The following is a 25,223-nucleotide window of genomic DNA, read 5'->3' as shown; positions in this document are numbered from 1 at the left end:
CTCAAATAAATCAGTAGCCCTACTTTTTTCAGACAACAAAGAGAAAGAAATCAGAGAGACATCACCCTTTACAATAGCCACAAGGAACAAAAAGTATCTAGGTATAACACTTACCAAACAAGTACCTATATGATAAGAACTTTGTGGCTCTAAAGAAAGAAATTAAAGAAGATACCAAAAAATAGAAGGATCTCCCATGCTCTTGGATAGGTAGGATAAACATAGTAAAAATAGCAATCTTTCCAAAAGCAATCTACAGATTCAATGCAATCCCCGTTAAAATCCCACCACAATTCTTCACTGATCTTGAAAGGATAACAATCAACTTTATATGGAAAAACAAAAGACCCAGGATAGCCACAAAAACCGTATACAATAAAACAACTTCAGGAGGCATTCAAATTCCAGACTTTAAGCTCTACTACAGAGCTATAGTTCTGAAAACAGCCTGGTATTGGCGTAAAAATAAACAGGTACACCAATGGAATCGAATTGAAAATCCTGATATTAACCCACACACCTGTGAACACCTGATTTTCGACAAAACAGCTATAATTATACAATGGGGCGAAGACAACATCTTCAACAAATGATGTTGGCACAATTTGATGAGGGTGTGTAGAAGACTGCAGATAGACGCATGTCTGTCTCCATGCACAAAACTCAAGTCCAAATGGATCAAAGACCTCAACATCAATCCAGCCACATTTAACCTCTTAGAAGAGAAAGTAGGAGGTACCCTTGAACAAATTGGTATAGGAGACTGCTTCCTCATCATAACTCCAGGGGCACAGACACTGAGAGAAACAATTAATAAATGGGACCTAGAAGCTTCTGAAAGGCAAAGGACACAGTCGACAAGACCAAAAGGCAGCCCACAGTCTGGGAAAAGATTTTCACTAATCCTATACCCGATAAAGGGTTGATCTCCAAAATATACAAAGAACTCAAGAAACTAGTCAACAAAGCACCAAATAACCCTATGAAAAAAATGGGATTAAAAACTGAAGAAAGAATTCTCAATAGAGGAAATCAAAAAGGCTGAAAGACACTTAAGAAAATGCTCCACATCCTTAGCTATCAGGGAAATGCAAATCAAAACAACTTTGAGATATCACCTTACTCCTGCCAGAATGGCTAGAATTAGAAATACCAATGATGACTCATGTTGGAGAGGATGTGGAGAAAGGGGAACACTCTTCTACCGCTGGTGGGAGTGCAAACTCTTACAGCCATTTTGGAGATCAGTATGGCGATTCCTCAGGAAAATGGGAATTAGTTTACCACAGGACCTGGCAATCCTGCTTTAGGCATATACAGAAAAGATTCACATCCATGAAACAAAGACATCTGTTCAAGTATGATCATAGCAGCACTATTTGTAATAGCAAGAACCTAGAAGCAACCTAGTTGTCCTTCAATTGAAGAATGGTTAATGAAGATGTGGCACATCTACACAATGGAAAACTACTCTGCAGAAAAAAATAATGGTATCTTGAAATTTGCAGGCAAGTGGATGGCACTTGAAGAAACCATTCTGAATGAGGTAACCCAGTCACAAAAAGAGGAGCACAGTAAGTACTCACTCATATATGGATTTTAGACCTAGATCAAAGGATCACCAGGTTAATATTCACACCACCGTAGGAACTAGGATATAAGGTGTATCCTAAGAGATACATATAAAGTCCCTCACAGAACTGTGAAAGGACAAGTCCCCCAGTGCTCATGGGAATGGGGGGGCAGCGAATGGAGAGAGAATTAGGAGATAATGAGGGGGAGGAAAGGAAAACATGTGCGACCTGGATGATTGAGCCTGGTTAGGAAAAGAAGACAGGAAAGAGAGAGAGACAGAGGGAGAGAGAGAGAGAGAGAGAGAGAGAGAGAGAGAGAGAGAGAACATAAAAGAGGCAGCCAATATTGGTTTGAAGATAAAATTGAACACAAAGAATGGTCTAGAGAACTACATTATTCCTGCCAACTAACAATTTGAGCTTCCATGGACTAATAGCTGGGAAGACAGCATGGGACTGACTAAGGCCCCCCTGAATATGGGTCTCAGCCAGAAGGACTGAGAAGTCTATGGGACCTCAGACAGTGGAGCCAGGATGTATCCCTGGTGCACTAAAAGACTTTACGAACACATCCCCCATGGAGGTATAACTGCTTTAATCTAGAGACACGAAAGAAGCCCTAGTCCCTACTTCACATGACCTGTCAGACCTACATGACCCCTATTGGATGGCATTTCCCTACATATGGAATTGGGGTGCGGGGATGGGAGGGGAGGGTGGTTAGAGTGCATGTGAGAGGGCAGAGAGGGTAAAAGGGAGGGAAGGAAGGATGGAGGTAGGGAGGGAGAGAGGGAGGGAGGGAGAGGGAACTGGGATCAACATGTAAAATAATAAATTAAATTAAAAAAAATGCTTTGACTCCAAAATTTAAGTTGAAGGACAAGTTACTGAGGAAAAGGATTTCTATTTTTGTTTCCACAGAAAATGAAAAGCTGTGGATTCCTTCCAAACTAATGTGGTTTGATCAAGCCAGACCACCTGAAACTGAGTACCAGGTGATCCTACATTCAAAACTGCTGGGCAAAGCAGCCTTACAGACTACAGCCAAGATTTCTGAATCTTCTTCGAATCCCCCATGTCAGTGCCCCTTATCAGCAGGAAGTAGTTAGGAAAGAACAATGCCCAAAGTCCCAAATATTGTCTATAAATGTTTGTTTTCATTTAAATGTACTTGGTTATATAAAATAAATAAATAAAAGAAAAAATTTAAAATAATGTATTTTCTTTTAATTGCAAATTTAATGCTATGTGGCAATTGACAATGTCTATTTCAAGCAATAATCTTAATATTTGTGCCCCTAGGGCATAATTTGTTGGCATATACTTAATAGTTTGAATATGATTATGAGCTATGTCTACAATACTGTTTTTGTTTGTGAGCGTAGCTTTTAACGTCTGAGTCATCTCTCCAGCCCAATGTACCATATTATAAAAACAAATATACAGTAGGAAATTTCAAAATTCTAATTTAATACAGCACATGGAAGCTTTATTATTTAAATCTAGATGCAAAAGTTAGCCTTAACCAGCAATAATGAAAATCAGCCCATTAGTTTAGCTCAGATTGTTTTAAGAGCATAAATAGGTAATATCTTTTAGAGAAAATCTGACCCCCTTGTGGTTATACTTTACAGACTTCTTACAATCCATGCTAATTAGACTACCTTATCTTCATTTGATTGTTTTTCCCCTTATCAAATCTCCTTTCTCTCTATCTATCCCTGAAAATAATAATTACTCATGCATTATAACATAATTAACAGAATAAAAGTTACTTCTAACAAGGTGCGCAGGCATGCTTAACAAAATCAGCCTATTGATCCTCATTTAGTTGCATGCAGTAAGGAGGTGATAAACTATAGGCTGTGAGATCATCTGCCTGCAGGATCTTATGATTTAAATGGTTTACACCAGGCTTGTGTCTGTAGAAAATTACACTCCATTCAAATTACAATTTCAGCTACTCCAGTCGCAGCTATGGCCATCATCAATACAAGAAAATGTTCAGGATCACAGGAAATGTTGTCCTGCATTTTTCTTCTTTCCAGATACAGTTCTCTGCTTTACAAAATGAGATAGTTGAGTAGTTGCTGGATAGTTTCCTAATGATTAAAGATGCTCTCCACGCTAGGCCATATGTTTTGTTGCTGTTATGTTGGGACTGTAATGAAAAGACAGATACCTCTCTACAGGAGAACCATGTTTAGTCAATGCCCTTTCCCCTCATCTTGATTAAATCAGGAAGCTTAAAAGAGTTTTGCCTTCATGATACTAGTAGTTTGAGCCCTATTGGCACTGAGTTTAAACACTGCAAGCAAAATATTAGTTTTGGGTCCAGAGTGTATTCATAGCCCAGACTGTCTCCAGCAAGCTTATCTGGAAGATTCTGTTTATGTGAAAGAAATTGCTATGATCAATCACTGTTCAGTGAGGGTTCAAGCAGAATGCCGAATTGAGAAATGTTTTCCATTGGCCCTGTTCAGCAAAAGACAGGAGCTCTACAAGTGAACAGTTATAAATATCCAGCAAGAAAACTACAATTTATGTTCTAGACTTCTTTTTTCCAGTTGTTCATATGAGACCTCATGTTTCAGGATCATTTTTTTCACCCCTGTAACTCATATTATACAGTCTCCACAGACCAGAAGGTAATTTCAGCTGCCCAACCTTGGTTGTTATAAGTATTTCTGAAGCTTGTCTTTTTCTTGAAATAAAAGAAAATCTCTGAAATTCTCAACGTGTTTTGTAGAAATGAATTCCATTTCTTTTCTTCCTTCAAAGCCACATGAGGACAGCCAAGATCATTATCACCATTTCATAAATACATTGAGAAACAGACAACATTTGGGTTATATAAATCTCTTCAAAGAAAGTGCACAGGAGAAATGGAATAAGAATCCTGAGTTGTGATATCCAGGGATGATAATGAATCATACAGCCAAAAGCCATTTCCAGGTGTGTTTCCACGTAAGTATGCATCATTGAATAGACTAGAACAGGTTTTTGAAATTACACACAGTGAACAGCTCTCAACACTTTTTGTGAACTCTGAGGCATACATCTTTTTTATGTTCTTATCTCATACTACTCTCTCCTTCTCTTTAACCAACTGTACTAGTTTTTCTTTCTATTCCCATGAGTAAGTAAAGAATTGTTAGGGCTCATAGTTTGAGGGCACCTTCCCCAAACTGTTGTTAGGAGCAGCTCTGGTTGGAAGAACATGAGTGTGAGGTAGCTGGTCATATTACTGGAACTATTCAAAAACAGAAGAGATGATTATTAATGTTGCACCGATTTTCTATTAATTTTCTTGTCAATTAGATCAAGTCTCTATGCTCTAGGAATAGAATCATTCATATTGAGGGTGGAATTTTCCTCCCTAGTTAAACCTCTTTGGAAACACTCTAACACCCAGGGTGTTTCCTAGATGAATCTGAGTCTATTGTAGTTGACAAGAGCAACCACGGCACTGACTTTCACTTAGCCAGATACTTAGATGTTTGTCTTGATTGTTTGTCTCCTGTTCTTTTAAAGCTTCTAGTAGAGTTTCTGAAGTAAATTCACATATGGTGGCTTTTTACTTAAGCTCAACCATTATCAATGCAAAAAGACACTTCTTTTTCTTATTTTACACATCAATCTGAGTTTCCTCTCCCGCCCTTCCATCCCCCCCCAACAACCCTCCCATCCTATTCCCCACCCACTCCACAGGGAGGGTGATGCCTTCCAGGAGGGGTCAATAAAATCTGTCAAGTCATTTGGAGTAGGGTCTAGGCCCTTGCTCCTGCCTCTATGTTAAGGGAACATCCTTCCATAGCAAATGTGCTCCCAAGACACTTTTAATTATGAATAAATGTTTTTAGTATACTTTTCTAGTGCTAGTAACTTTCATGAACATTTTTTTCTAGATTTTTTGAGACGGGGTTTCTCTGTGTAGCTTTGTAGACTAGCTGACTTTGAACTCTCAAAGATCTCCTGCGATGTGCACCACCACCACGTGGCATCCAATGTCCAGGTTAAAACTGTTTTTGACAGTCTTACTCACCTCCATATTTTGTTTTGAATCAGCCTCTGTAGTCCATCTAAGTACTTGTTATGTTACTGTCCTCTTATTTTCTTTTCCAGATGCCAAAGGCCCTTTATCACACTTGAACTTAATCTCTGTACAACTTGAAGATCTCAGGTTTTGTTCTGAGAAAATATTTCAGTGGGTAAAGTGGATACATTTCAAGAACTAGAATTATAAAAAAGAAAAAATACTCTTATTTTTTAAAAAGCCATATTGTAAACCCAGTGACAAAAAATGGAAACTCGTTCATATCCGAGGCTTAAAAGAAAGTCATCCCAACATGATTGACGAAAGCCAGGCCAGTGATAGACACTGCTCCAATGAAACTAAAATTTTATGACATATGCCCATATGCACTCACCTATTCATGCTTATCTCCATGTATATACTCAAGCATGCAAACATTCATACTTACAAGGTCTCAGCACATCTTTACACAGTTGTCCATCTTCTAGAAAGGATAAAATCTTTTGCCTTCCCATAGTATCTGCTATCTAGTGTTTATAAACAAACTTGAGGCTTCTCAAGCTTGCCCAACTAGAAGAATCACTTCTCACCCTTGTACAGTACACTCACTGATTGGCTATGATTTACAGATTGCACCTTTCAAAATGAATTAAAGCAGTGATTTTTTTAATCAATTCTTTTGAACTCGACAAAACATACTTATCACAGCTACCAACCTCTCAATGAATGCTGTTCTCTATTAAGAAATTTAATCTGGTCCATGATAATGGAGGTTAATGAGTTAATATTTTATTTTCATTCAACACATCTGTGTTTTAAAAAAAGATACCTGTGTTTAAAAAAAAAAAAAAAAAAAAAAAAAAAGGTCAATTAGTGATGCTGCCTTTGATGTTGACAGGTTTTATGACATGGTTAGCAATGTATTTTTCTCTCACTCTGCTGACCCTTAACATCCAGTTAGAAAGATTTGCCTTTTTACTTTGTCCATGAAATGGCTCTGTCTCTGTGCCCAGGTGGATTCTTATTCCAAGCGTTGTTGACCCCCTTGTTTTCTTCTTTATGAATGATTTACTAAAGTCCTCTGTACACAATTTGATTTTACCTTGGTTAACTCAACATGGGCTTCATGTTCAGGACAATTCTAAAACAGTGTTTTGCTGAAAAAGCAAACACATCAAAAACACTGAATATAATTCTTCGTACGATAGGCCACAAGGAACAGGCAGAAAGGCCTATTTCCTTCTTCTCTGCAATTTGTAGCGAAAAAAAGGATGCTATCTCCAGCCATCATTCTAGGAATCCAAATTCTAATACCTGAAAATTTTAGCTTAAGGAGGTACAGTCTAGCAGCCAATAGCTTCCTTAATTTGTGCCTTTGCTTCCAATTTAGAGTCAACCATATAGTTTGATATTCATATACAGCCATTCAGATAGGACATACTACTTCTAGCTCATTATGACAACTTTCAACATGGCGATCCTGAAGCTTTCACTTTGTTGCCCTGAAACTGCTTTTAGACCTCAGCCAGGATGTAAATAAGGCTACTGTATAGCAGACTTTTCCTGGGAAGACACAACAGACATATCTATTCAACCAAGAAACACAGCCCACAATACACCAATTCATTGACCGCACCAGTCTTCAACTTTGTGAATCAGTTTTTGTAGTTTTTGTACATGGCTATGGGGAAGGGGTTAATTTCAGAAGAAGAAAAAAACTCAAAGCCAGCACCAACATCAAAGCCCTCCCTAATATGCATGAAGGTTGTCAAAAACTGGAAACCCAGAAACTGCATAGCCTTGTAGGCAGCTCAACAGGCTGGAGAATGTCCTCTCCAGATGGCTCATTTGGTCTGAGCATCTCTTAGGTAACTCAGATGGTTTTGGGGGTTTTTATTTCCTTGTTTGTTTTTTATTTCTTTTTGTATTAAAATTATTTTTAATTTCATTTTACATTCCAACCAAAGTTCTCCCTGTCAGCCCTCCTCCTCACCTCCTTTACGTCCCACCCAGGCACCCCCTCATCCACTCCTCACATCAAGTAAGGGATCCAATAAAGAGTGGTCAAATTTTGACACATTAAATTGGTGCAGGAACACGTCCCTCCATTTTGCCATAAGACTGAGCATACCATCCCACCATAGGGAATGGTTTCCAACAAGCTAGCTCATGCACCAGGGACAGATCCTGGTCCTACTACCACAGTATCCTCAGTTAATTCAAGCTTCACAACTGTCTCACACATACAGAAGGCCTATTTCTGTCTCATGGAGCTTCCACAGCTGGCAGTCTAGAGTTCATGAGTTTCCATGAGCTTGGTTCAGCTGTCTCTTTAGATTTCTCCATCATGATCTTGACTTCCCTTGCTCATGTATTCTCTCCTTCTTCTCTTTGATTAGATTCCCAGAGCTCTGCCTGGTGCTTGATTGTGGGTCTGTGCACGTGTTTCCATCAATTACTGGATGAAGTCTCTATGATGCTAATTGGGCTTATCACCAATCTGATTACAGGGGAAGGCCTGTAATATTTTTATTGCTAAGATTATTAGCTGGGGTCATCCTTGTGGATTCTTGAGAATTTCCCTAGTACCAGGCTTCTCCTTAATCCCATAGTGGCTCTCTATATCAAGATACCTGTTTCCATGTTTTCCCTCTCCATCCCTCCCACTTCTTTCCCATCTCCTTCCCTCATATTCTTATCCTCTATCCCTTGCACTTTACTGACTTCCTTGCCCCTAGTTTACCCAGGAGATCTCATCATCTAGTATTTATTTGTTTCTTTGTTGTTAGCTTGTTTGTTTGTTTTCCTTCCAAGCAGTTCAAGTAATCTCTACACCTTCTAGACAGATAGCAGGTCAGTGTGACTCTCAGCATTCTTTTTCTATTTATGTACTCTTGAGTATAGAGAGGCTAGTGAATGTGGTAAGTTTTAGGGACTCTCTGGAGCTTTTTTGAGTTATTTATTTTCTATCTTATTGAGCTTCCTTGCTATAGCACATGACTGCTCACTCTTGCTAACAAGCTCACAATAACAAGCTTTTGCTTGTTTCATTTTGGGTTTATTATATTTATACCATGTTCTAGAAACAGTTCTATGTTTTCATAATGTTCCATAGTATTCCCCTAGGTGAGCAAGTTTGTTCTTCTCTCTATCAGTTCTCTAATGCTACATTATAAATCCCAAACAACTGATTAAGAGAGGTTTATTTTTCCCACATGAGTCTGAGGGCTGGCTCAGTTATTCTTTCCCAGGACTCAGCTTGGGCATTTGAGAATCAGGAAGGATGGCACAGACACATGGACCTCCCTTCCCACTGAGTCCTTAAGTTCACAATAATTGTAGCATTATTTCAGCAAAGACAAATCCCATAATGGCCCAGAATAGTTCATAGAACTCAAATACTATCTGACTCATTTTACAAATTTGTAATTTACAAATTAAGCATGCCAAAGGTTAGATTTTATCTTTTAATAAATCCACAGAGTAAAACACAGCATGAATGCACATTCATACAGAAGTTTGGGATAAATTTCCTTGAGTATTTGATGTAATAGAATGTATAATATACTAGCTAAGGAGAGTAACCTATCCCCTAAAAGCTAATCTCCCTCCTTCCATCTTCCTCTCTCGTTCCCTCCCTCTCTACTTTCCTGTCTCCCTTCCTTAACCCTCCATGTGTTCCTTCCTTCCTCTCTTCCTTTTTTCTATACTTTTCCCTTCAATTCTCTTTGTTCCCCACTTTAGTATCATTATTTATGTTTCTTGGCACTACAATGGGTAATAATCATGTCCTCCTTAAAATAATTTACAGTACAGTAGTGAATTGGTATATGATAAGGGTTGAAGAAAAACTATTTTTCTTCTCTTTTCAGAAAATGAAAACTAATTTCTATAATTCCTAACTATTTTGGCAATAAATTCAGATCCCTCATTCAGGTGTTCCTTAATATTTTTACACATACCTAAAACATAGATAGAAGGCTTTATAATGACACAAGAAAAGGCCTTCTTTGATGTTTCAACAAACAAAGATGAGAAATGAAAGCTTGAGTTAAGGGATATAGGGTAATGTCAGTCAGTGGTGAGAGAATCCAATTTTATATTTTTCTAGATATAAAACAGAGGAGAGGAATGAAGAATAAACATAAAAGCTATTTTAGGACAATGAAGGAGTGAAGCTACAAAAGAGACTATACTTCTTGCACTAGAAACTGTAAGTCATGGCATATTATATAGCAAAAATAAATCAGTAGACAATAGGAGTGATTAGGATCAACTGATCATATAAATGGTGATGTAAAGAAGAAGCTCATGAAAAAGGGGTCATTGCAATACAATTGGTCATTTTTGAAAATGAAATTTCAGAGATGAAAACAAATCTTATTTTGGGATTTTTAGCATCACATTGGCAAGAAAGGATAAGATAAAAAGAGGAAGGATGAGAGGAAGAAAAGAGGCCAAATGAAGAAAGGGTTAAAGGAAGTAAAGGGGGAAGGCAATGGAAGTGAAGGAGGGAGAGAAACCCCCAAGTCACTAAGGAGGGGAAGGTTCAAGTAAGAAGACATTTTCAGTACTGATCAAAGTCTTGTTTATGTTTTAAAAATGTGTTGGCTTCATCACACAGACAAGCTTCAGAACAATAATGATAGTGAGATTAGATGGTTAAGTATCTTGTCTAGGGTCACACAGGTAGCAAGTAGCTAAAGTAGAATCTACACAATGAGAGTTTAACCTTGATAAAAAAACCAATTTATACTTCATCTACTATACTTACAAGCACAATTCCTTTTTTTACATTAAAAAGTAATAACTTACTAAGAATAGCATTAAAAATTATGATGGATGTCTTTGACTTAAGTGTTAATTTATATGAATATTTCATTTTTCAGCTGGATAATCTATTTTTAAGAATACTCACTTTTCTTTATATTATCAACTCTATGATGAGTTGTTCATAGTCACTCCTACTATCTACTGATTAGTTCATATTATGTAATAATATGTGATGACTTTCCAGTGTCTATTGTGTCAAGTATAGAATCTATTTTCTAACTCAAAGACTCCGTAGAATCACTGATGGTCTTCATTCATATCACATTAGTTGTTTTTTGTTTTTTTTTTTTTTTTTTTTGGTTGTTGTTTGGTTGGTTGGTTTGGTTTTCTTTGCTTTACTTCAGTGTCTGCAAAGAGCGTGATTATATATGTTCAGCAGACATGTCTGTTTAAAATATGGTTGTATCGTCATATAAGCTGCATAAAGAAAGGTTTCACAGCTTCAGGGACTGAAGCCATAGAGGTTACCTAACATACTGCTTTGCAGATTAGAAGCAAGGTCAAGGTGTCTCAAGGATTTTCCCTCTACTGCAAAGACAGGATTCATACTGAGTTGGTTTCACCCTGGTGGCTTTGCTTGAAATTAATTACTTCTGTTGTGATCCTGAGTTAATATTTAGGTCATCCTTTGACATCTTGGGATTCACGAAATCAAAATACCCTTTGAGGATGCATCCTTCAACCCATAATATTGACTCAACCTGGGTTTTGCTTAGAACCTCATAAATATTGACTTTTATTCCTAAAACTAAATCTGTACTCAGTCCTACATTATCCCAAATCCCAGCCTGTTATCCTATGTTGGCATCACCCTGCTCTCCTTTACTGCACAGTGTTCACATTCAGACCCTTCCCCACTCCCTTAACTCTCTTAACAATTACACATTCCAAGTGAGTTCCTGTAACACCTTATTCAGTGCCTTATTCTGCAAGGACTTATTACCCAGAGTTTATTTTGCCTGGCATACCATGTTTTAGTTCCATAGGAATGAGGGAATGGGTAGAATCTATCTGCCAAACATTGATGTGTAATATATAACAGGAAATATACTTTATGTATTAAAATGCAACTTTTCTAGAAAAGATCTGATTTGACCTGATCAGTTCACCAATTAATATAAGCCTTTATAGTATTCTAGGTAGATACACAGGTGACAAGGTTGAGAAGATAGACATAACTCATTGTCTTAGATCATACTGAACTAGGGGATAGTATTTCTAGTTCAATACTAGCACAGAAGTTACTAGTTCTTTATACTAACCCATGATATCAAGTATCATATCATGTGAGTCACTTAGTTTTATCTTTATAATAAATTAGCAAAATCTCTTATGTAATCCCAAATCATAGCTAAGAAACATGACTCTTTGAGAAATTAATTAAATTCTCTAATGTAATCGATACCAGACTCCAGATGTCTTGAACATAGTGGCCTAACTAGTAATAAATTTACTAGTTAAGGGACTCAGTCACTCTCTACTGATCTACCCATACACTAAACATCCATCAGATCCATTTAGCTATGTTTCCCTACTAAAATTTTATCAAAGATGAGAAAGAAAATAAAAACCAGAAACCTCAAACAAGCAAAAACAAACCAAACAATAAAAGCAATAACAATGAAATATCTTCTATTTTTATTATTCTTACATAGACAACAAAACAACTCATGGAATAACAACAACACTATACTAATCTTATTTGATTTTTGTTGGTATAAGTATGTGCTTTAACAATCAATTATTTTTAAGGGAAGTGAGTAATTCAAGTTGAATTTCAGGTATACATTAATGATAAATATTATTTTGGTCTGTTACTTTATTACAGACCTATTGAAATTCTTATCACTCTTCAGTAAACATATAAATAATCCTTTAAAAACTGTCCAATTATTTTAATTGCAATTAATCTCTTCCAAAGAACACATTTCCCCCCATACTTAATGTGGTCTTCTCATATTCTTTACACATTCTACTATTTTAAAAATTCATCAACACATGTACTCATGTCCATGTCAGTATAATGAATAGAAACAGCAAAATTAGGAAAGCACGCGCAACTAGGAAGATTGAGTCAGGGTAGGAATAGAAGACAGCATTGAGAGAGAGAGAGAGAGAGAGAGAGAGAGAGAGAGAGAGAGAGAGAGAGAGAATGAGCATAAAAGAGGAAGCCATTATTGGTTTGAAGAGAAAACTCTGAACCTAAAGAAAGGTCTAGAAACTACAAGACTGCCACCAACTAACAATTTGAGCAACCATAGAAAGGCTACCTTAAATGCCCTTCCTGGATAGTGAGATTAACAACTAACTTATCCACCCTCATGGAACCCTCATGTAGTACATGTTGGAAACAGAAGCAAACACCCATAACTAAACACTGAATGGAACTAGAATCAAGATGCAGAGGGAGAGGACAAGACCAGGTTGCAGAAACACATAGACATGTACAAGGAGGAGCTAACAGGACCCCAGACTGATAGCTGGGAATCCAGCATGGGACTGACTCAGGCACCCCTGAGTATGGGTCTCAGCCAGAAGGACTGAGAAGTCTAAGGGACCTCAGACAGTGGAACGAGGATGTATTTCTGATGCACAAAAGGACCTTGAGGGCACATACCCCATGGAGGGATACTCCCTTAACCTAGAGACAGGATAGAAGTTCTAGTCCCTACTTCAAATGACTTGAAAGATTTACATGACCCCACCTGAATGGCATTGTGCCACATGTGGAACTGGGGTGAGGGGATGGGAGGGGAGGGTGGTCAGGGTGCATGTGAGGGGGGAGAGAGGGTAAGAGGGAGGGAGGAGGGAGGGAGGTATAGAGGGAGGGAGGAAGAGGAAATTGGGATCGACGTGTAAAATAAAAAAAGAAAAAGAAAAAAAGAAAACAGCAAAATCCTTTCCTGTTAGTATGTCTGCTGCTTATGTGGATTTTATAATTTTTTCTAAGTAAAGAAAATACTATGCATTTAGTGTTTTATGTTTATTTCAGAAATGCTCAAAGTCCTACTTAGAAATCATCTGATTTTTACAGTTCTTGCAGAAGTGTTCTAATCAATAAAATCAAAACTGCATGTTAATACTTATTTTTTCTTTAATTTCTTCCAGGTCAATTTAGTGTTAACCAGACTGGGAAAGAACAATTTCCAAAGGCTAATAGTACTACAGAAATAAAATTTTGTAATTAACCAACAAAACATCCTAAAATGCTACTTAATGACATTTTTCACACTATCAAACCTGAATTTAATAGAATCTCATTTTGTTCTGTGTAGTTGAAGTTATAATACTTGAACAAGTAATAAAATACTTTACCTTAACCTTATGGCATCGACTTCTGGACTTGCAGAACAATACCAAATACTAATTCATATTGGGTCTTCTCATAGCACATTTCCGAGATTCTGAAACTGAGGAACAGAAACTGTGTATGATTACCTACACATTCTTTTTTTTTTTTTTTTTTTTTTCTGGTTGTGTGTTTTCTTTTTTTTTTTTTCAGAATATTTTTTTAATGCCTCCACATTTAAACAATCCCTATGCATATAACTGTTACAAAAGCTGCAGTAGAAGAGAATTAACACATCCTGTCTTAATTCAGGGCACTGGCCAAGTTGGCTTCTATGACAGAGATATAATAAGCCTTTCCCTGTACTTACTCTGTCTCGTTGATTTCCTTGTCACTTGTCCATATTAATCCAAAGTGATCATCATCTTCCCAAAGTATCTTCAACATGAAAATCACAATTGTTCTAACATTTATCTAGCTCTATTGGTACATATCCCCACATCTTCTGTTCATTCCTATAGCGAGGGTAATCAGTATCTTCTTCTAAGAGATGTATATCCACTGGATCCTTGTGATGTTTGTTTTGTTTCCACTGAACTTTATTTTTTACTCTGAGCTCTGTTATATGAAACTAGACAAATGTATTAGACCAAGAGAATATCAACCTCATATCCCATGTAATCTATCATTTGTGCTTTGTGATATCCTTTGGCCTATCATGAAGCAGTGTATAGGAAGACATTTTCCTAGTGTGATATCCTGTCACTGGGATTATTTCAAATTTCAATGTTCAGAGGTATGTTAAAATCAGAGAACTTGTCAATTTGCCTTATTAGGCATGTGTTTAAGCTGCTTTATCCATCAATTTTTGCCTCCAAATGAGCATTTCAAGCCTCTATCTTTTATAATGAACCCAAAATGAGAGAGGACTGGAACAATCTACACAGATCACTAATGAAACCTTGGTACTTTCAAAAATGCTTTAGTAATTAAACTAGACAAGGCACACACCAGGTTTTTGGAGAAAACTATTTAAAAAAATTAAGTGAGATAACTGACAATTAAAATCCAAAGGACCTACAATTTGTTTGTAGAACAAGAATTTGGATGTGTAAGAGATGGCTTAAGCCCATAAGTGAATGTCATTACATAAAATATGTCTGTGTTTCTAAAGAACTACAGAGCTATTCCATTATTGGTGTGCATAATTTAACAAATTGCCATTATTTAAAAATAACTAATATTTTTGTCTATTATTATGAAATGGAGAGTAAGAAAGAAAAATATAATTTCTTCCTTGAAAACCTCTGTGTCTTAGAGTTTATATTGCTGCAAGAAAACGCCATGACAGAAACATTTGTTGGGAAGGAAAGAGTCTGTGTAGCTAACACTTTGACACTGATGTTCATAATGAAGGAAATCAGTAGAAGAACTCAAGCAACACAGGAACCAGGAGGTAGGAGTTCATGCAGAGGTCATAGAGGAGTACTGTTTACTGGGTGCTTCACTTGGCTTACTCAGTCTGTTTTCTTGTAGAGTCCAGGGTTTCCAACCCAGGGATGGCACCACCTACCATGTGCTGGGCCCTCCCCTATTGATCACTAATTGAGAAATTGCCTTATAGCCTGATGCCATGGGGACATTTCCTCAGCCAAGGCTTCATTCTAGTCCAGTGACTCTAGCTTATGTCAAGTTGACACAAAACCAGTATACTCTGTAATATCATATGCACTCAATGATAGTCTCAGAAGTAACAAGGACATAGAATTCCCACTGTATTCCATCATAAATGCCTTAGATCATCTTTAACAATGGATTGTGATCTGTGGTTTGCAGGGTCTGATTCCCTGCAATAATCAGGAGTTTTTCCAGGGCAAGAGACATATCAAAGGGCATAAAGGCAGAGAATGCCACTGGCAGGCATAGTCCAGTGGAAGAAGCATTTAATCACCACCATCTTAGAGGAAACACCTTTTCTGTGGAAAAATGATGAATAAAAAGATGATGACCTGACAACACTAAATCTATGGTAGCCTGAAAGGGAACAAAATCAGGCTCCTTTGTATCACTAAAATAGAACAATGGAGCGCCAATAGTCAGGGATCCACTTGCTAGTCCCTCATTAGAGGCAGTAGTAGTCTGAAGTCAATCTTGCGCCCCTTGGACTAAGCAAAAAGTTGTCAAAATTAGAGCCATCATCAGGTCAAATGACAATGGAAACATCTAGGCATTAACGAGACATTGCATCTTCATTAAAGTTGGTCATTTACTTTAGAGCTCCTACCATATGTGTGTTGTATATACATATGTGTGTATATCCTATTTTAAGAAAATTATTTTTATGCAAAATATTAAATATTAATTCTGCCTTAGCTCTCTGATTTAGTATACGTATTTACTCATGTTATTGTCTTTCTAATCACCTTTATTACAAAAATGTAAACACAGAGCAGATCTTTTTCTTTTCTACTTTCTTTCACCCATAAAAGTGCTTTCTTTGTGGCAAGAATTAATCTGGCACTAAGAATAAATTATTTTTGTTCATTTTTTTTAAGACAAGATCTCATTACATAGCACTTGCTGTTTAAGAACTATGTAACCTAAGTAGCCTCAGACTTGGAGAGATCCTTCATCTTTGCTTCATGTGCCGAGATTAGCGGTGTGCACCTCCACATGCATCTATAAATCAGTCATTATATAGCCTAAAAATTAATATATATTCACATGTATACATATGCATGTATATTTAAAGTTGCAAGCCCTTTATCTCAAAGGATAAAGAAACCTAAATAATTTGATTTTTAAGCAAAAGATTTGGAGCTGATAAATAAAGGTAATTCATAAGTTCTGTCCAAGTAAAACAACTTTCTAACTGTAGGCCCAGAGAATGTTAGTTAAGTTTATAACTAGAAATCACCATCTACTTTATTCCCCACACAAGGCTACATATCATGATGATCAGTAGCCTCCAAAGGTTTTTGAAATATACACTAAGCTGAAAACTCTTCAGTACAGCAAACCCCAAATTTATGTCCACTTCAGTGTTTGCCATTTCAGTTGTAATTTACTACTTGGGCAGAAGATAATAAGGAAATGCTATATATTGCTATGCACTTACATGGAAAAGAGCCTTCAATGATGAGCATGTAATTTACTTTATAATACTGCAGCTCTCAGAAAACATTCTTATCCTTTCTCTGCACATTTGCATGTACAGATTTAATATAAATCAGTATTTTCATTGCCTATTACTTTAGAATCAGAGTGCTTACCAATCATCTTATTGCTCTGGAGGGACAAAGGAAGACAGAGTATATGGGTATAATTTTTGAGTGCCTATTGAAGGAGTGAAGGAATGTAAGAGTGTACAGGGATAGTGAAGAAATTTTGAATAGACCATGTAGACTGTGAAAACGCTATTATTTTACAGAAGTATTTCTCCTGATGGAGAATGCCTTTTTAAAGATGTTACTGTTCCAACATCTAAGAAGAGCAAATAATATTTCCACAATTGCCACAAGTACTTGATATTGAACTTGATATTAAAATCTTTCAAAACTAAAGAGCAGTGGAAAAAATGTAACAGAGAGGGAAATATTCATTCAGGCTTATTTGCTTGACTAGAGTGATTTATATCAACTTATCAACATATTTCCTTCATTCATGTCTATATTTCCTACAGGAACCATATTCCAATCCACTATCTTTATATCCACTGTGCACAGACTCTAGTACCCTTATCAAGCCACAAACATAATTCACACAGTAGAACATAGGTGCAGTCCCATTCACAAGCCTGTTTGCATAATTGTAACTCAGCATTTGCTTCATCACTGGGAGTACAATCAATATTCATAAAAAATTAATCACCATGTATCTCTTATGCTTAAAACATTATAGGGCCTTTAATATTATGAAAAAAATGAATTCCAAATTAGGATGAATAATGTTATATCTTTCAGGAAAATAATCTCCAATAATTTTGACATCTTTTCTTTTTTAAAACATTATAAAGAAATTTAGACTCCATAAATAGTTGAATTTCATTTTTTACCTTTCTAATGACAGATCTTGGTGGTTTAAGCTTTTCTACACTGATAGAAAATGATGTAATTCTATAAAAGTACTATGCAAAAATAATGTTTACCAGTTGTTTTAAAATATTGTTTTAAATGATTTATTGCAATATTTTTAATGTATCTGACTATTTATAAATAGCTCTTAATAAAATTTGAGTGAGGAATTCATAGCAAATGTTTTCTGTTTTACTATCAGCCTTACAAATTATGAATATGCTCAACTTTCAACACTTTTGCTTAGCATCCATTCCTCATCAATAAATATAGTAAAGTAGATACTACATTAAATCCATATGCACAAATCTATGATTTACTAATTCAGCTGTTTCTACGATAATTGCATGAGTGAAAATACAGACAATGGAGTTAAGATTTAAAAAAGTATATGTAAATAGCCATAGATCATTCTTTGAACTTGAATATTATCTACCAACAAACAGAAGGTATAATGTTGTACTTGAAAATATTTTCCTAATTTGGGTGATGATTTAGATGAAAAATTTCAATGTAGTAAGATCCAGATGAAGGTCAGAGAACTCCTTCGTCTTCTGGAATGATGCTATTCAGGGTCAGATGTCCTTCGGTATTCATTCATGTTAAAGGACTAAAAGAAGGAACACTGAACCACAGAATTTTCTGAGTTGAACAGGATTTTCCAAATCAGTGATTATGTGTCTGCATCTGATAAATCACCCCATTGGTTGCATAAGAATATGTCATCTTTGGATAATTCAGTTGTCAACCTGACCACAAGTAACCTTTCATCTTCAATCCACTGATAGTGACAAATATCATTTCTGTTCAAATATGTGGATTTTATTACTTTAGCTGGCATCAAATAATTTTTTCCCTGTCTCAATCTTCAGGTTACCTCATGTGTACCTCTCTCCTCCTCTTTTCCCCTTCTCTTTCTCCTAACTCCCTCTGCCCTCCCTCTATGCTCCAAATTTGCTTGGGAGATCTTGACCCTTTCACCTTCTCTGGAGGAAAGAATATAGGAAAACAAGAAAAGAGATACCATAATAGAGGGAGGCATTATATGTTTACAGACTAATCTGGCATGAGGGAAATGCCCAGAGAATCTACAAGGATGAACCCACCTAACAATCTGAGCAATAGTGGAGAGGCTACCTTAAATGCCCTTCCCTGATAATAAGATTGATGACTACCTTATATGCCATCCTAGAGGCTTCATCTAGTAGCTGAAGAAAGCAGAAACAGACACCCACAGCTAGGCACTAGCTGAACTCCTGGAAATCAGTTATAGAGAGGGAGGAATGATAAGCAAAGGGTTGAACACCAGGCTGGAGAAACCCACAAAATCAACTGACCTAAACAAAGGAGAGTACATGCACCCCAGTCTGATAGCTGGGAAACCAACAGAAAAGTGACCCAGATACCCTGTATATGGCTGTTAGTTAGTCTGGGAAATCTATGGGCCCTCTAGTAATGGATCAGTATTTATCCCTAATATATGAATGGACTTTAGGAACCCATTCCACAAAGAGGAATAATTTCTCAGCCTATCCACATGGGGGAGGGCCTAGGCTATACCCTAAATAATATGACAGACTTTGAAGACTCTTCATGCAAGGCCTCACTCTCCCTGGGGAGCAGAAAGAGGATAGGCTAGGGTTTGGGGGTGATTGTTATGAGTAGTTTTTCCTGCCCCTGGTCCCACCACAGCGACAGCCCCAAATAACACACTGAAACTCTGTATTAGATATAAAGCTGTTGGACAGTTACTAATTTCTTATCATCTAGATCTGTCTTAAATATTAATCCATTTCTATTAATCTAAGCACTTCCACGTGGTCTTATCTTATTAGAGAGAGGTGCTGACCTTCTCTCTCAGTCCACCATCTTGAATCTTCTCTCTCCTGTTCCACTCTCCTCCTCATCTCCTAGTCCTGTCTATCTTGCTTTCCTATTGGCCAACAGTGCTTTGTTCATTAACCAATAAGAGAAACATATTTACACAATGACATCTCCCATCAGGTGATAGGGGAGGGTGAGAGAGTAAGGGAACTGGGAATGACATGTAAAACAACATTGTTTCAAATTTAAATAAATAAGGGAAAAATATCTTTGTTCTATACATACTATTGTTATTTTAGGTTGCCCATGGTGCTATATGCCTTTAATGTCAGTGTTTGGGAGACAAAGGAAGTTAAATATCTGTGAGTTCAATGCAAAACTGATTTACATAGTAAGTTCAGGCATGCTGGAATGATACATAGTGTAGTGAGAACTCATTAAAAATTTTTTTTCTTAACTTATTTTCAATTTTTTTATTTAAATTAGATGCAATCTTATTTTATATGTCAACCCCAGTTCCCTCTCTTTCCCTTTCTCCCATGCCCCTCACCAACCTCCATCTCATCCCTCTTTTGCTCCATAGAAAGGGTGAGGCCTTCTATGGGGAAATCATCAAAGTCTGTCACATCATTTGAGCAGGACCTATGCCTTTCCCCATGTATCTAGGCTGAGAGAGTATCCCCTATGGAGAGTGGGCTCCCACTGCCCATTCATACACTAGGAATAAATGTTGTTCAATTACCAGGACCCCCATAGCCTGCCCAGGCCTCCTAAGTGTCACCCACATGCAGGGGACCTCATTCCATCCAATGCTATTTTCCAAGCTGTCAGTCTTGTGTCCATGAATTCCTCCTTGTTCAGGCCAGCTATTTTTATGGTTTTCCCCAGCATGATTTTAACCCATTTGTTCATCACTCTTCCCTCTCTGCAACCAGACAGTTCAGTGCTTACCTCTGGGTCTGTGCTTCTGTTTCCATCTACCCAGTCCCAAAAAGACAAACATGGTATGTACTCACTTATATATGGATTTTAGAGCAGAGGACTACCAGCCTACCATACACACCTCCAGAGAAACTAGGAAACAAAGACGACCCTAATTGAGACATATATGGTCCCATGGAGAAGGGAAAAGGGACAGGATCTCCTGAGCAAATTGGAAGTTTGGGAAAGGGAAGAGGGAGTTAGAAGAAGCAGAAGGGGAAAAGAGGAGTGGGGGGAAAGACATGAGGGAATAGGAAGATTGAGTCTGCTGAAGAATAAAGGAAAGCAAAAAGAGGTATACCATAATAGTGTGAGGCATTATATGTTTACAGACAAATATGGTACTTGGGAAATGTTCAGAGATCTACAAGGATGACCCCAACTTACAATCTAAGCAATACTAGAGAGTCCACCTTAAATGCCCTTCCCTGCTAATGAGATGGAAGACTAACTTATATGCCATCCCAGAGCCTTCATCTAGTAGCTGATGGAAGCAGACCCCAGCAGCTAATCACTGAGCCAAACTCTTAGAATCTAGTTATAGACAGGGAGGAATGATCAGCAAAGGGGTCAAGACCAAGCTAGAGAAACCCACAGAATCAGCAGGCCCAAACAAGCGGGCGTTCATGGACTACAGTTTGATAGCTGGGAAATCAGCATAGGACCGACCCAGATTCCCTGAATGTGGTGTTAGTTGGGAGGCCTGGGCAGTCTATAGGGCCTCTGGTAGTAAATCGTATTTATCCTTAGTATAGGAATGGACTTTGGCAGACCATTCCATATAGAGGGACACTCTCTCAGCCTAGACACATGGGGGAAGGCCTAGGCCCTGCTCCAAATGATATGATAGACTTTGAAGATCCCACATGGAAGTTCCTCACCCTCCCTGGGGAGTAGAAAGGGGATGGAATGGGGGTTGGTGGGGGAACAGTGGAGGATGGGATGGTGTGGGAACTGTGATTGATATGTTAAAAAAGCTTGTTTAAAATTTAAATAAAATTTTATAAAATAAAAAATTTTAAAAAGACTATATATATATATATATATATATATATATATATATATATACTACTTTAGAGTCATGGGAATCTTATTATATCACCTTTAATAAAAATTTATTGATACTCTTAATATTATGGGGAAAATGTGCAGTGTTAAATGTTCTCTGTCCATCATCTTCTAGTTATAATTCTATTAGGAACTTTATAACCTTTTCTATCCCATTTCTTCATGTTTTCTAAATACCCATGCTTCCCTTTATTGTGAGGAATAAACACCCTATTGTAAATACTTTACATGCATTTTAATCTCTGAAATGCCTATGACCTTCTTGTTCTTATTCAGGTTACCACAGTGTATTGCTGACAGCTAACCATCACCAATTGCCATACAAGCTGTGCGTACTTGTACAGATTTCTCAATGAAATCATATCCCTCATTATCTTCACTGGCCATGTTATAAATAGCTGTTTCCCTAAGCTTTTCAATGAAGCAAAGAGCTCCTGAAGGGTCTGATAGTTTTGACAGTGTGATTCATTTTTTTTCCCTAAGCCATGAGAACTGAAAGGATAAACAAACAAATAAACAAAACCTGTCAGGTTGGCTGTCAAATATAATTAGATGACAATGGCTTCTCTGAGACATCAGTTTATTTCTGGCACAATGATCTGGAGCCAAGCTTCCCTGTGATTGTGCCAGGGGTAGATTTAATAGACCAAGCATAGTAACCTGATTGATGAAATAGTTCTTGCCTTTCACACTCCAAGAACATGTCAGAGATTTTCCTGATAAAAATGACTGAGGATTTAAAACTTGGTGTAGTGTAAATACAAAATGCAATGCTTTTGCAATACAGGCGCAAAGAGATTTCATCTTTTCTGAGCCTCGATCTTCCCTGTTCTTTATGCTAGAAATATGAGGCCTCCATATTAATCACTAAAATAATACACAATTTTACTCATTGGGGGGGGTCAATTTGACATTAAAATTAACATTCTGTTCACTTCATTTGTTTCACTTTATCATACAAATCTATAGTTTTCTACCTTATCTAATGAGTTGAGAAGCTACATGGAGAAGAAAGGAGCATATGTTGGTAAGAAAAAAAAAAAAAAAGATTCAAAGACGGCTATTTTCTTAGATAGCTGTACAGTCTACTTGTACCAGTGACAAAATAACTAAAGAAGAACAAATTTTTAGCTCATAGTTCAAAAATTCAGTTCATCATGGTGGGAAAATTATAGGGGAAAGAGCTTAATGTAGCTTTTCAAATGGTTTCCAACAGTGACAAACTGAGAAGAAATGATGGGCACTCAGCTCTCTTTTTCCTTTATATTCAGATCCTATCCCTTGGACTGGTACCACCCACATTTATGGTGGGCTTTTCCAAATCAATTACTCTAATCTAGATAATCCTTTATACCCAACCTTGTGCCCATGTTGATTCTAAATCTCATCAAATTGAAAATGAAGATTAACCATCACAACGGCTCCATCACTATCCTGGGAGTACCTGGGAAAACTGTTGCTGATTATATTACACACAACTGGGAGTTAAAACACTCCCCTGTTCTTTAACTAATTACAGTATTTAATGAAGCAAAGACAACCGGCATTTCTTTTTCCTCATTTGCTGGTATTTTGTCTTGCTGGTCACTTAATACAGAAGCCTGTAGAAGCTGATTTTTACATTCCCAGGAATCTTCTAAGACAATTATTATACATAGTTATGAGTAGAAATCAAAACATGTAAACTCTAAATTTATTAATGCATGACAGCAAATTAATTATACATTCATAGTCACCATTTGCAAATATATCACTTATTTTTCCTATGACACTCACTTTACTCACATTTTCTGACTCTCTTGTGTGCAATCCTATATGCCATCATGCTATCACACACCTCTTCCTTCTAGTCTGCGTCAACATATACAATGTTGATTTAGTACCATGAAATTTTATCAGGTGTCAGCTGATACACTATAGCTCTGCGTAATATCTATGAATTGAGAATTTCTTTAATAGTTTTCTTTTCAGAATTAAACAACTGATGGGAAATACTTTAAAAAAGATATTAATCATGACAATACTTATGGCGTTATATTGCCCCAAATATAAAGTACCCAAAATGAGGAAACATTTTGTATTCAGAAGACTATGCAAAGAATTCATGAATCAAAATAAATATTGTTCTCCAGACTAGTTAAATTCAGGGTAAAACTATGTTAACCTATAGTTGACTTGTGCTCAAAAATGCATCTGAAACTGTCTGAAACTTATTTTCACAATTTTTCTTAAAGCTATGATGGAAAATTTTCCACAATTGTGGCTAATTATGCTCAAACATTTTTGACCAAATCTCAATAATCATTCATTTGTAGAAAGGAATGTTAAGAAAGAAACCTTATAATTTTCTTTATCATCTGGGGTATAACTCAATGCTATGAAAACCACAGCTATTTTTTTATAGAGGAGGATGGAGTTGATTCATATGGGCATGATCAGCAACTCAGTTGTCATGAAGTCATTAAAATTCTCTCTGGCATTGTCCCCTTGTCTTCCTGGAAAGTCTTCTTACTGTTTTCACTTACATCTTTTTTTTTTTTTTTTTTTTTATGACATATGTGATGTGGCAACCCCAGTATCAATACTCAAGATCAGTAACATGAGGAAATTTTATATTTTTGTTCAACCATCATATCTGGCCCATCACTCCAGCTCTTTTTTCCAGCTTTCATAATTGAAATTATACTCATTAAACATTGACTCATCATTTCTCTCTAATCCAAGCCTCTGGGTATGAACATGAACCCTCTGCCAGTGTGAATTTGATGTTGTATGTATATCTCATTTACTGATTTTTCATTTTTGTGACTTCTAATAAAATCCTCAGCATTCATCTATGTTATAGTACAAACCAAATGTTATTTCTTTTTAAAGCTGAAGACATGCATTATTGTATGTATATGCTTATTCATTTAATTGCATTTTTATTTTAATTTTCATCCTCTCTTTCTTTCTGGCTCTTATCTACATATGCCACATATGGAGAACTCCTGGGAATCAGTTTTCCTCTTCTGTAATGTTCCCCTTTCATAGAGTTCTAACAGAGATCCTTAGGCATGCCAGCATGCACTCTTACCTACTGAGCTATAACAGCAGCCCAGATACTCATCCTCTGGTGAACACTTTGTGTGCTGTAATAATGATTTCCAGAGAACTAGAGGCACACATAATTATAACTGGGTATACATTAGGGCAACTAACAACGTAAGAGGCAAGGCAGTTTCAGAAGAGTTTCTGAAGTTTGCTAAAATGGAAAACATTAGTAGCTTCTCAGTCCAAAAAGCCAGAAATTCCAGAATAAGAAAAACACATGATGTGACCTGAGTCTACATAGGATGGTCTGAAGTTCTTTTGAGAGTCATTGCTGCAAACTCAAATTCACTGGCCTAGAAGTTTAAGTCTGTTTTCCTGAGCAATTAATTGTTGTAGAAATGAAGTAACAGACACTCCAGAGCAGAGCATGTACATGTAAGCAATTGGCCACTCTCTCCTGCTCTACCTTCTCTTAGGAGACAATGGGAGGATGGCTCTTGAATAGTCTCTTG

Source organism: Phodopus roborovskii, unplaced genomic scaffold, assembly GCF_943737965.1.
Source record: "Phodopus roborovskii unplaced genomic scaffold, PHOROB, whole genome shotgun sequence".
Lineage (NCBI taxonomy): Eukaryota > Metazoa > Chordata > Mammalia > Rodentia > Cricetidae > Phodopus > Phodopus roborovskii.
Note: the sequence above shows the minus strand (reverse complement) of the source record.